This window comes from Helianthus annuus, chromosome 8, assembly GCF_002127325.2.
Source record: "Helianthus annuus cultivar XRQ/B chromosome 8, HanXRQr2.0-SUNRISE, whole genome shotgun sequence".
Taxonomy (NCBI): domain Eukaryota; kingdom Viridiplantae; phylum Streptophyta; class Magnoliopsida; order Asterales; family Asteraceae; genus Helianthus; species Helianthus annuus.
The window spans coordinates 77661078-77672125 of NC_035440.2; positions in this window are offsets into that span (position 1 = coordinate 77661078).

Sequence of the window (11048 nt, forward strand, 5' to 3'; positions counted from 1 at the left end):
TTTTTTTTATTTTTTTTCAATTTTTTTATAAAAATCGCTAGTTTTGTTATATAATTTTTTTTTTCAAAAAAAAAATTATAGTGCACATGTGTAGTACACATACACATGTGTAATATTACACATTTGTGCACTATAAAAAAAAATTCTATTTTTATTTTTTTTAAAGTTTTTTTATATAATTTAAATAACGAAAATTGGTATGCAAAAAAAAATTTGGTATGTTTTTTAGGCTTTTTTAGTTAGTTTTCGAGTTTTCGCGATAACTATTGGTTTTCATTTCAACCTTCCCCTATATATATACATATGTGTATATATAGAGAATAGATCATGAGAAAACCAAAAAACTAACTAAAAAAACCTAAAAAACATACTATTTTTTGGAACTTTTTGTAATAAATCACCTAACTCACCCCCCAAAAACCTAAACCCCACACCCCCAAAAACCTAAATTCGCCCTTCCCCAAAAGCCAAAACACTCACCCCCACACATACACCCAAAAAACCTAAACCCCCCAACCCGCCCCCCAAACACCTAACCCCCCCACCTACACCGCCTCCCCCACACCCAAAAAGCTAATCTTAAAGCCTCAAAAAATCTAACAATTAAAGCTATGCTAAACTAAACTCGAAAGCTAACTCTAAGCATATAATGTACATGTGTAGCATATACATATAATGCACATGTACAATACACATATAATGCATAAATGCCGTACAACTTTTCTTTTTTTTGAAAAAAAGTTTTTTATACCTAAAAAGTAGCGAATTTTTGTAAAAAAATAAATTGAATGTTTTTTAGGTTTTTTTAGTTTTCTCATTTATATGTAGTTTTCTCATGATCCTCTCCCTATATATATATATATATATATAGGGTTAGGTTCATTTGTGAACAACCCCCTTGATAATGAACTGTGTGAACTAATCCTAGCTCTTGATTATTGTTATGGGTGAAATTCTGAGCCCATATCCTGAGAAATATCTTGGATTATATCTTGGGTATATGATATCTGTTCACATCCGGGATGCTGATTCAGGATATTGGTAACATCCTGAATGGTATCATCAGGATCACTAACGGATTATGTGCAGCTACATGGGTTAGAAGCTAGCAACGTTCACAAGGAATCATTTCGCGGAAGACTCAGTCCAAGTCGTTCGGATAAAGACGTTGAAGCCGCATTACTCGGTCTACAACGTTTACAATGGAATATTCGGAGCATCCCATATTTATAGGAATTTTCGTTTGTAATCTGTTACTATAAATAGGTGGGTATACCAGATCTAATAGGACATCACATCAACACTCACTACACTCTTACACTTGTTCTTTAGCAATTTTTACTCTCGCATTGTAACACTTAGCGATTCAAATGGAACCTTCTGACCAGGAGGATACTGCCTTCATGACACCAACATGTATTTATTGTTATACGGCTATGCCTTTTGGTTTGAAAAATACAGGTGCAACATACCAGAGATTGGTAAATATGATGTTTAAAGACAAGATGGGGGACACCATGGAGGTATACATTGACGATATGGTGGTAAAATCAAAGAAAGCCCAGGATCACCTCCAGGATATTAAAGGAGCATTTGATATCCTGGACCAATATAACATGAAGCTAAATCCTGCTAAGTGTCATTTCGGAGTAGGGGCAGGAAAATTTCTAGGATATATGGTGACCAAAAGAGGAATAGAGGCGAGCCCGGAGCAGATTAAAGCCATCTTGGATATTAAATCACCCTCAAATATGAAAGATGTTCAACGATTAACAGGAAGAGTAGCAGCATTAAACAGATTTATTTCAAGATCCTCAGAGAAATGCAAAGAGTTTTATGATATCCTAAAAAAAAACAAGAAATTTGAATGGGGTGAGAAGCATGAAGTAGCCCTACAGGATTTGAAGCAATATCTTTCAACTGCACCTCTACTGATGAAGCCTGAGAATGGTGAACCACTATCCCTATACCTTGCAGTATCAGGGAATGTTGTAAGTGTCGTCCTTGTAAAGGATCATGAAGGTCAGCAATATCCTGTTTATTATGTTAGCAAAAGTTTATTAAATGCTGAAACTAGATATAAATTTAGAAAAATTGATACTAGCATTAGTTATGGCATCAACGAAGCTTAGACATTACTTTGAGACATATAGGATTCATGTCAAAACCAATTATCCTGTTAAGAATGTGCTTAGGAAACCTGAGATGTTAGGTAGAATGGCTAAATGGTCAGTAAAGTTAAGTGCCTATGATCTAGTGTACGAACCTAGAAATGCCATAAAATCTCAGGCTTTAGCTGACTTTGTGGCTGATTTCAGTAGTGATATTCAAAATGAAGTGGACCTAGAAGTACAACAACTAGGAGAAACCTTAGAATCCTGGACATTATATACTGATGGTGCATCTAACGTTAGAGGAGTAGGATTGGGTATACTACTAAAATCGCCACAGGGGGACATAATACCCCAGGATATTAGATGTGAATTTCCTGCCACTAATAATGAAGCAGAATATGAGGCTTTGATTGCAGGATTAGAATTGGCTAAGAACATGAATATTAAAAATTTGCAAGTATATGTTGATTCCTAATCATTTTAATGGCTCCTATGCAGTTAAAGGTGAGAAGTTGATTGAATATCTCGATATTCTCAAAAAAATTAGCAGGATATTTCGATGTTTTTACACTTGAACAGGTACCAAGGGAAAATAATGTTGAAGCAGACGCTTTGGCAAATCTAGGATCATCAGTCAGGATACCTGAGGGAGTCCAAATACCAATACTTCATATCCTGTGATATCTCAAGGAAGGACACATTCCTAAAGACGAAAATCCTAAGGCATTTAGGATGAAGGTATCACGATTCACCATTATAAATAATGTCTTGTATAAGAAATCTCTTGCAGGACCATATCTAAGGTGCTTGGAGGATCCCGAAACTAAAGAAGTACTTCAGGATATACATGATGGGGATTGTGGTAACCATACTGGGGGCAGGTCATTATTCTCAAAGGTGTTGAGAACATGATACTATTGGCCAACGATGAGGAAAGATGATGCAGAATACGCTCGAAGATGTGATGCATGTCAGAGGCATAGTAACATACTACATCAACCAGCTGAACCACTATATCCTGTAGCGTCCCCTTGGCCGTTCATGAAATGGGGGATGGATATAGTAGGGAAGTTACCAAAAGCTCCAGGAGGAAAAGTTTTTATGCTAGCAATGACTGACTATTTTTCTAAATGGGTTGAAGCTGAAGCATTTGTCCAAGTTAGAGACCAAGAAGTAGTATCCTTCATAAAGAGGAATATCCTGACCAGGTTTGGAGTACCAGCTGAAATCATTTGTGACAATGGATCTCAGTTTATAAGCAAAAGAACTACTGACTTTTGCAAGAGTTGGGGAATCAAGATGATCACATCCACCTCGGTACATCCTCAAGCAAACGGACAAGCTGAATCCTCAAACAAGATAATTGTTAACAACTTGAAGAAGAGATTAGGAACCAAGAAAGGAAGATGGGCAGAAGAACTACCCTTTGTTTTGTGGGCCGATAGAACAACAATAAAGAGTGCAACTGGCCAGACACCATTTTCCTTGGTATTCGGAGCAGAAGCAGTGATCCCAACAGAGATGGTGATACCTACTGCGAGATCTATCCTCCAGGATCCTGGGCAGAATCCTGAAGCTTTGTGCCAGGATTTGGACACCATAAACGAGACAAGAGATGCAGCAAGACTAAGGATGGCAACATATCAACAAAGGATATCGAGAGCATACAACAAGAATATAAGGACTAGAAGATTCAAAGTTGGGGATTGGGTGTTAAGAAAGGCTTTTCAAAATACCACTAATCTTGCTGATGGAAAACTGGCTCCAAAATAGGAAGGACCATATAAGGTTGAATCAGAATCAGGAAAAGGAGCATACCGACTCAGGAGCATGGAAGGGGAAATGCTACCAAGATCCTGGAATGCTATACACTTAAAGCTCTATTTCAAGTAAGAATAGAATTTAATTTCTATCTCAGAATGGTATGTGTTCTATCTCTCTTAAATATATTTGAATTCGTTTATTATCTTGAACCCAATACAGACTTAGACATCGGAGGGGTGTTAGCCAAGCTAACACCCACCTTAGTTTACAATTGTTTTGCAGCATATGCTCCAGGATATGCACTCAGGATAACTCGAAAGATTAGAGGATTGGCCCCCTCTCTCACGTTTAAGGGATCCTGATCCCTTCAAAGGTTTAAAGGTTTTCACCTTTCTCACGAATTGGGTTTAAACACCCCGCCTGGAGCGCAAGTTATCCAGGGATAGTTCAAGGTGGCGGGACCAGTTCATGTAAAAGTGGCTGACAATTTCATTACTGTTGGCTATACCCTGGATCCTTAAGGTATATGAGGATTGATCACCCTCTCTTGCGAAAGGGTATTTTCATACTCTCTAAGGTTTAAAGGTTTTCACCTTTCTAAGTCTTGGAGTTTATACACTCTCGCCTGTAGCGCACGAAAACAAGAGTGCTTTCACACTCTTCTAAGGTTTAAAGGTTTTCACCTTTCTAAGTTTTGGGGTTTCCACACTCCCGCCTGTAGCGCACGAAAATTTGGGATTTTCCCCAGGATACTAAGGGTTTATCCCCAGTACATTAAGGGTTTATCTCCAGTAAAACTAAAGTTTTTAACAAGATTGCAAAGATATGACAAGCGGTGATTACACACGTTCTTTTGTGGATAAGAAGCTACGAAGTTTAATCACTAAGTGAAGAAATACTCAAGTATGTCATGCACTGATGCAATATCCTGCACAGACAGGGGACATCCATGTCGGAGACATTGCAAAGGATTCAAAGGTTAAGGTTGGAAATTATTGCCTAAGTGTTTCTGGTATGATTTATTATTCAAGTCTCGAAAACCTTATCTAAATGATCTAAGTTTTCTAAAAAGTCATATTTAACGAAGTTTTGTTTAACATATTGATGATAAAAGTATTGAACAGTATCCTGAACAGGATATTTGATCAGGATATTCAAAACATACCTTTCAAAATAAAAACATACCAACAACGAATAAGGCTAAAAGGTTAGTTTATTTTTATTGGTCCAAAAGATTGTATTCTTGGTTTCATCTCAAAAAGAGACCCATTCACCAAGAACACAATTAAGTTTTTAAAGCATAAACAGTTGAACGCTTCGTACTGAAAACACAGGATCCCTCCACCTTCAATTGTCAAACTATTCTACTTGCAGGAAATTAAAATTGTTCTAAGTGCAGGACGATCAGATGATTTAGACCCTACAAAATACAGGTATCATTAAAGACAAACTAACCAGGATACAGGTTCAGTATATGTGTACGGGATACAGGATCTGGATACTTACCTTATTAGGGAAGGAGATCTTGGGCTCGATGGATTCCATGAAGCCAAGGTCACCATAAGAGAAACCTTCGGCAGCAGCAGCAGAGGGCTTAGAGCTGATGGCAACATATGGTTCCTTTTTCACCAAGGCATGCTTAGAAAAGCTGTCAAGCTCCTCTAGATCAAAAGTAGCAGGGTCCTTGATGGAATCTGCGTAAAAGGGAGTAATTCTAATTTCATTACATGATAGTATTCTGAAGTAACCAAATCTATGCAGGAATATTTAAAACAGATATCCTTACCAGACATGTTGGAATGACTAAAAAATATATCCGTTGGAATCAGGATATCCAACAGTTATATTTTTGGGGACAATTGTTATGGGTGAAATTCTGAGCCCATATCCTGAGAAATATCTTGGATTATATCTTGGTTATATGATATCTGTTCACATCCAGGATGCTGATTCAGGATATTGGTAACATCCTGAATGGTATCCTCAGGATCACTAACGGATTATGTGCAGGTACGTGGGTTAGAAGCTAGCAACGTTCACAAGGAATCATTTCGCGGAAGACTCGGTCCAAGTCGTTCGGATAAAGATGTTGAAGCCGCATTACTCGGTCTACAACGTTTACAATGGAATATTCGGAGCATCCCATATTTATATGAATTTTCGTTTGTAATCTGTTACTATAAATAGGTGGGTATACCAGATCGAATTGGACATCACATCAACACTCGCTACACTCTTACACTTGTTCTTTAGCAATTTTCACTCTCGCATTGTAACACTTAGCGATCTGGTCAATATCCTGCACTGTATCCTGAAGTTTAAAGCAATAAGAAGAACAAGGCAACTGCGATTGTTAGCTCCCGAGGTTTTATGCCGGTGATCTAGATTGATCAAGGGCTTTCCTTGTATATCTCGTGTCACCCCCTTTACTTTTTGCTCACTGTTTGATCATAGATACAGCTCAATATCCTGAGCCGTATCCTGAATACTGTTTTTCCAAACAACTTAACCAACATATTTTCAACACACTTTTTAGCACACTACCTCACTTAACTAATTTGATCACTTAATTGCTTCGGTAATTTTTGACCAAAACAATTATCAATACACAAGTGTAAATTAATGGCCAGGATTTGATCAGAATTTGATGATGAAAATACACTAGTGTATTTTACGATTTGATGATGTAAATCAATGGTCAAGATTTATTCCCTCAGTTTACAAATACACTAATGTTCACTCTTGAACCCCACTCTATATATATAAAGACATACTCTATTATACAATAGAGATATGAGAGAGAAATTGAAATGTCGAAAATTTATGAGTTGTTTACTTGTATAGTTTGATGACAATAATAGAATCCATATACTAAACTAAGGGGGTGTTTGACCTAGCTTTTTTAACAAAGTTTATAGCTTTTTTAGCTTTTTTTTTTTTTTTTACAAAATAAGCTTAATTTGGTGTTTGGTTTAGCTTTTTAAGCTTATGCTTATTAGCTTATATAAGCTAATTTGAAGAAGCTTATTTGAAGATGGTTTTTTAGCTTATTTGAAGAAGCTTCTTTGTGCAAGGGCAAATGATATAAAATGAGCTATAAGCTAATCCAAACACTTAAAAAGACCTTATCAAATGATAGAAAATAAGCTATAAGCTACTTTAAAATATAAGCATAAGCCAAAAAATAAAAGCTAGGCCAAACACCCCCTAAATACAACCCCTAAATGATTCATAGGCGATAAACAAAAAGTCACAACTCATTTCAAAAATCAAACTCACACTTTTTTCTATGCTTAGTTCTCTCTCTCTCTCCCTCTCTCAAATTTCTGCACCATCCCCTCTCCATCGAGTTCTCAAATCCCATTTCTCTTGTCTCTCATTCGATTTCTGAATTCCACGACCCCATCTAGAGATGATGTGGTTTGTAATGTTAAAATCCGCGGACTAGGGTTTCAGCAGTAGGATTCTCGAGCAGATCGGTGGCAACCAATACGAGATCTATGTCACACCCCAACCGGTGGCGGAAACATCGGAGTGAGACGAAAACAAATCGCTCAAAGCATCATAACGCTAATTGTGACAATATAGTTTAAATCAAGATTTCATAAACACTAAATGTCATACAATAATTCAAAATATGATCCAAATTGTATCAAACATAATCCAAAACATTGTTATTCTAAGGTGTGTTTCTAAGTTCACCCTAGCTTGATTCTTCTTTATCTTGTCTATCAACCTGCAACATGTATTAAAATATGATCAACAATAATGTTGGCGAGTATACAAGTTTTGATACATAGCATAATAAGTTTAAAATGTTAAACATGCTCATATCCAACATGAATAATGTATACAAGTTACAAATATGCTGGACTAGTGTAAACTATATTTTAAACCCAAGTTTCCAACGCAATCGTGCCTTCCCTACATCGTCGCAACGAGAGGGGGTTAACATGTTTTACTTAACACTACCCCAAGACTCAAGGGCGGTGCGTTAATTCTGTAGCGCTATAATTGTCAAGGTAGGCTAGCAAAGTTAATGAGCATATAGATACAAGTGTACACATAGCATATAAGACTAACAAGTATCACATGTTTTCATGTTTAAATGTGGATAGAGTGTGATTAAAATAAGTTTCAAGTGTTGTGTATTTTGTATAGTGTACATGTTGCACCCAAAGTGTTTAAAACGAAAATGGGATCGAGTAGACTCACAGTTTTGCGTAGATTTTCCACGAAAACCGAGAGTGGAGTGGATGAAGTCTCGAGATTATGTTGAAATGGGTAAACGAGATATAAGATAATTGATATGAAAGTGGGTCGGATCAGATTGTTTAAAATATGAAATTAAAACGAAATTAAACACAAGTCAGTCCATTCGTACGAAGGGGTTTAGTCACTTCGTACGAAGGGAGCCTCCTGATTGGTACGAACAGGCTGTTAAAGTGTGATACGAACTAATTTTTTAACGCTAAACAGTAAGGTAATGATTTAAAACAGTAAATAGAATGATCGGGTGTAAAAACTATGGTTAAAAAAGAAATGAAAACAGCTCGGTTTGGTTGGCAGTGTGGGTTCATACGAACGGGCGTAGTCCCTTCATACGGACCCACTGGGTTTGTTATGAAAATCTTGGTTTTTATCAGATTTGGTTGAAAACGTTGTAGTATTTGTTTAATTTATTTAATCCAGTAGATAAACATTTAAATGTTGACAAATGAGTGTGTGAACAGAATCAAAATTAAAACCGAAAGCATGAACTAAAGTCCCTTAGTACGAACGGGCGTAGTCCCTTCGTACGGACCCATTGTGTTTGTTATGAAAATCTTGGTTTTTATCGGATTTGGTTGAAAACATTGTAGTATTTGTTTAATTTATTTAATCCAGTAGATAAACGTTTAAATGTTGACAAATGAGTGTGTGAACAGAATCGAAATTAAAACAGAAAGTATGAACTAAAGTCCCTTCGTACGAAGGCACTGTTCTTGATGAAATTCATGTTTGATCCATCGAAACAGATCATTTCTTGATGGAAATTAACCCTAATGCCAGACCCTTAACTATGAATTGAGTTAGGGTCTGATGGGTTCCCGATTCCATCAAGATCGTGTAATAATCGAAACGAGGATTTAATTAAGTTGTAAAATTTTATGAACTTTGATCCAATCTCGTATAAGTGATGCTCCACAACAGTTTGCCTAGTCAAAACGAGTGGAAACCATCTTCGAGATAATTAGGATCAAAGGTTTTTGGAGAAAGTTTAGGGTTTGTGATATAAAACTCAAGAAATGAAAGTGAAATGAATAACAGAAGACGGGAGGAATTCTTACAAAGCCTCTGATCGTCAACAACAATTCAAGAGTGTTTGCAAGAGAAATGGTGAATTGGAATGAGGGGATAAGGCCTCTATTTATATATTGGAGGGTACATTGGGGTTTCCTAAGATTTAGCAATGATTGAACAGTTACGAAGGGGACTGGGTTCGTACGAACCGGCCTGGCTTCGTACGAAGCCATATTTTTTCATTGTTTTGGTTTTATACTTCAATTATTTTACGAGTTTTAATTAGTTTAACGAGTATCAAGCATCAATGTGAAACTAAGAGTCAAGAATCAAGCATAATATAGTGTCCAACAGGTTAATTTTGAGTAAAAGTTTGCACATAAGTCTAACACGGATAACATAAATTAAAATAACTTCGTTTTCATTATGATCAATAGTCTTGGATTACAAATTGAAACGGAATAGAATACAACGAGAGTACAAGTGTCTAAAAATGGAAAGTACAACATCACTTGCCAAAATAGGAAAGGTACAAAAATGTAGCGTTACAGTCTCCCCTACTTTAGGAGATTTCGTCCTCGAAATCTAAGAGGAAGGCTGAACGAAGAGTGAGAGTGAGGTCGATCGGGAAAACATGGTCGATGAGGGTGAAAAAACAATTGCAAAAAATAGAGTCGACGGTGAGGGACTTGCCACGGGCAACTTCGATTGTGAATGACTTAGGTAGCTTAGAGCGTGTACAATTTAACATGGATTCAAATTCAACGGACACAAAGCTTTTGTCCATACCAGTATCAAATAGTATAGAAGAATAATGATTGCTAACGAGAAACGTACCATTAACGTCTTCATTCTCTTGGTTCAACTGAAGACATTGTGGGCGAAGGTGAGTGGTATCTCCATACTTGTAGCATGCTCTGACATTTTTTGCTAGCTTTGGGTTTGGAACTTTCGTTTCCTGCCTTCGCTGCCATCCGCCAAGGCTTCGGTGTCAGTGGTAATCTGGTTGGCTAACTTGGTAGAGGTGAGTGTTGAGGTCTGCCTATCTCGAATGCGGTTGTTGTTTAGGCTAGCTGCAAGGCGATAAACTGCCTCGATGTTGTCGAGCTTTGATGCTACGATGGTGTCACACATGGTAGAGGGTAGGCCATGGATGTATTTCCTGATCATGCGATCAGTAGTGGACACCAGGTGTGGTACGATAAAGCTCAGTTGTGTGAAACGAGTGGTGTAGGCAAGATTGTCATCTCCAATTTGCTTAAGAGCCCAAAACTCTTCTTCAAGTTTCTGCTGCTCTTGAGCAGGACAAAACTAGTCCATCATTAGTTGCTTGACTTCGGACCAAGGTAATGGGCTTCTTCGTTGGAGCGGATATTTCTTTCATTGGTCCACCATTCCAAAGCTCTGGCTTGGAAGACCCCAGTTGCGCTACGAGTTTTGAGATTCTCATGACACTCGCTATTGATGAAAGTGACCTCTATGCTATCGAACCACTCAAGCATAGCTGTCACCCCATCATTTCCAGTGAAAGGCTTAGGATTGCATGCTGAAAAATGCTTGAAGTTGAAAGAGACAGGTTTGGGTTGGTCAACCTTTGAGTCAATAGAGGAATTCGGGGTAGAAGTGTTGATCTTGCTGACGATCTCAGGAATAACATGTGCCATCTGTTTGGCCATAAATGCCATCATCTTCTTTAGTGAGCTGGTCTTAGACCTCTTGATTGAGTTTGATTGACGGCTTGACGACATCTAAAGGTTTAAAACAATGAATGGATGAGACTTGATCATAATGTTTTGTTTAAGGAAATTTGTTTTCATGAATGCATCACATAGTACATAATGTTTAAATAATATCACATAGTATAACATGAATTTCACAGTGTAACAT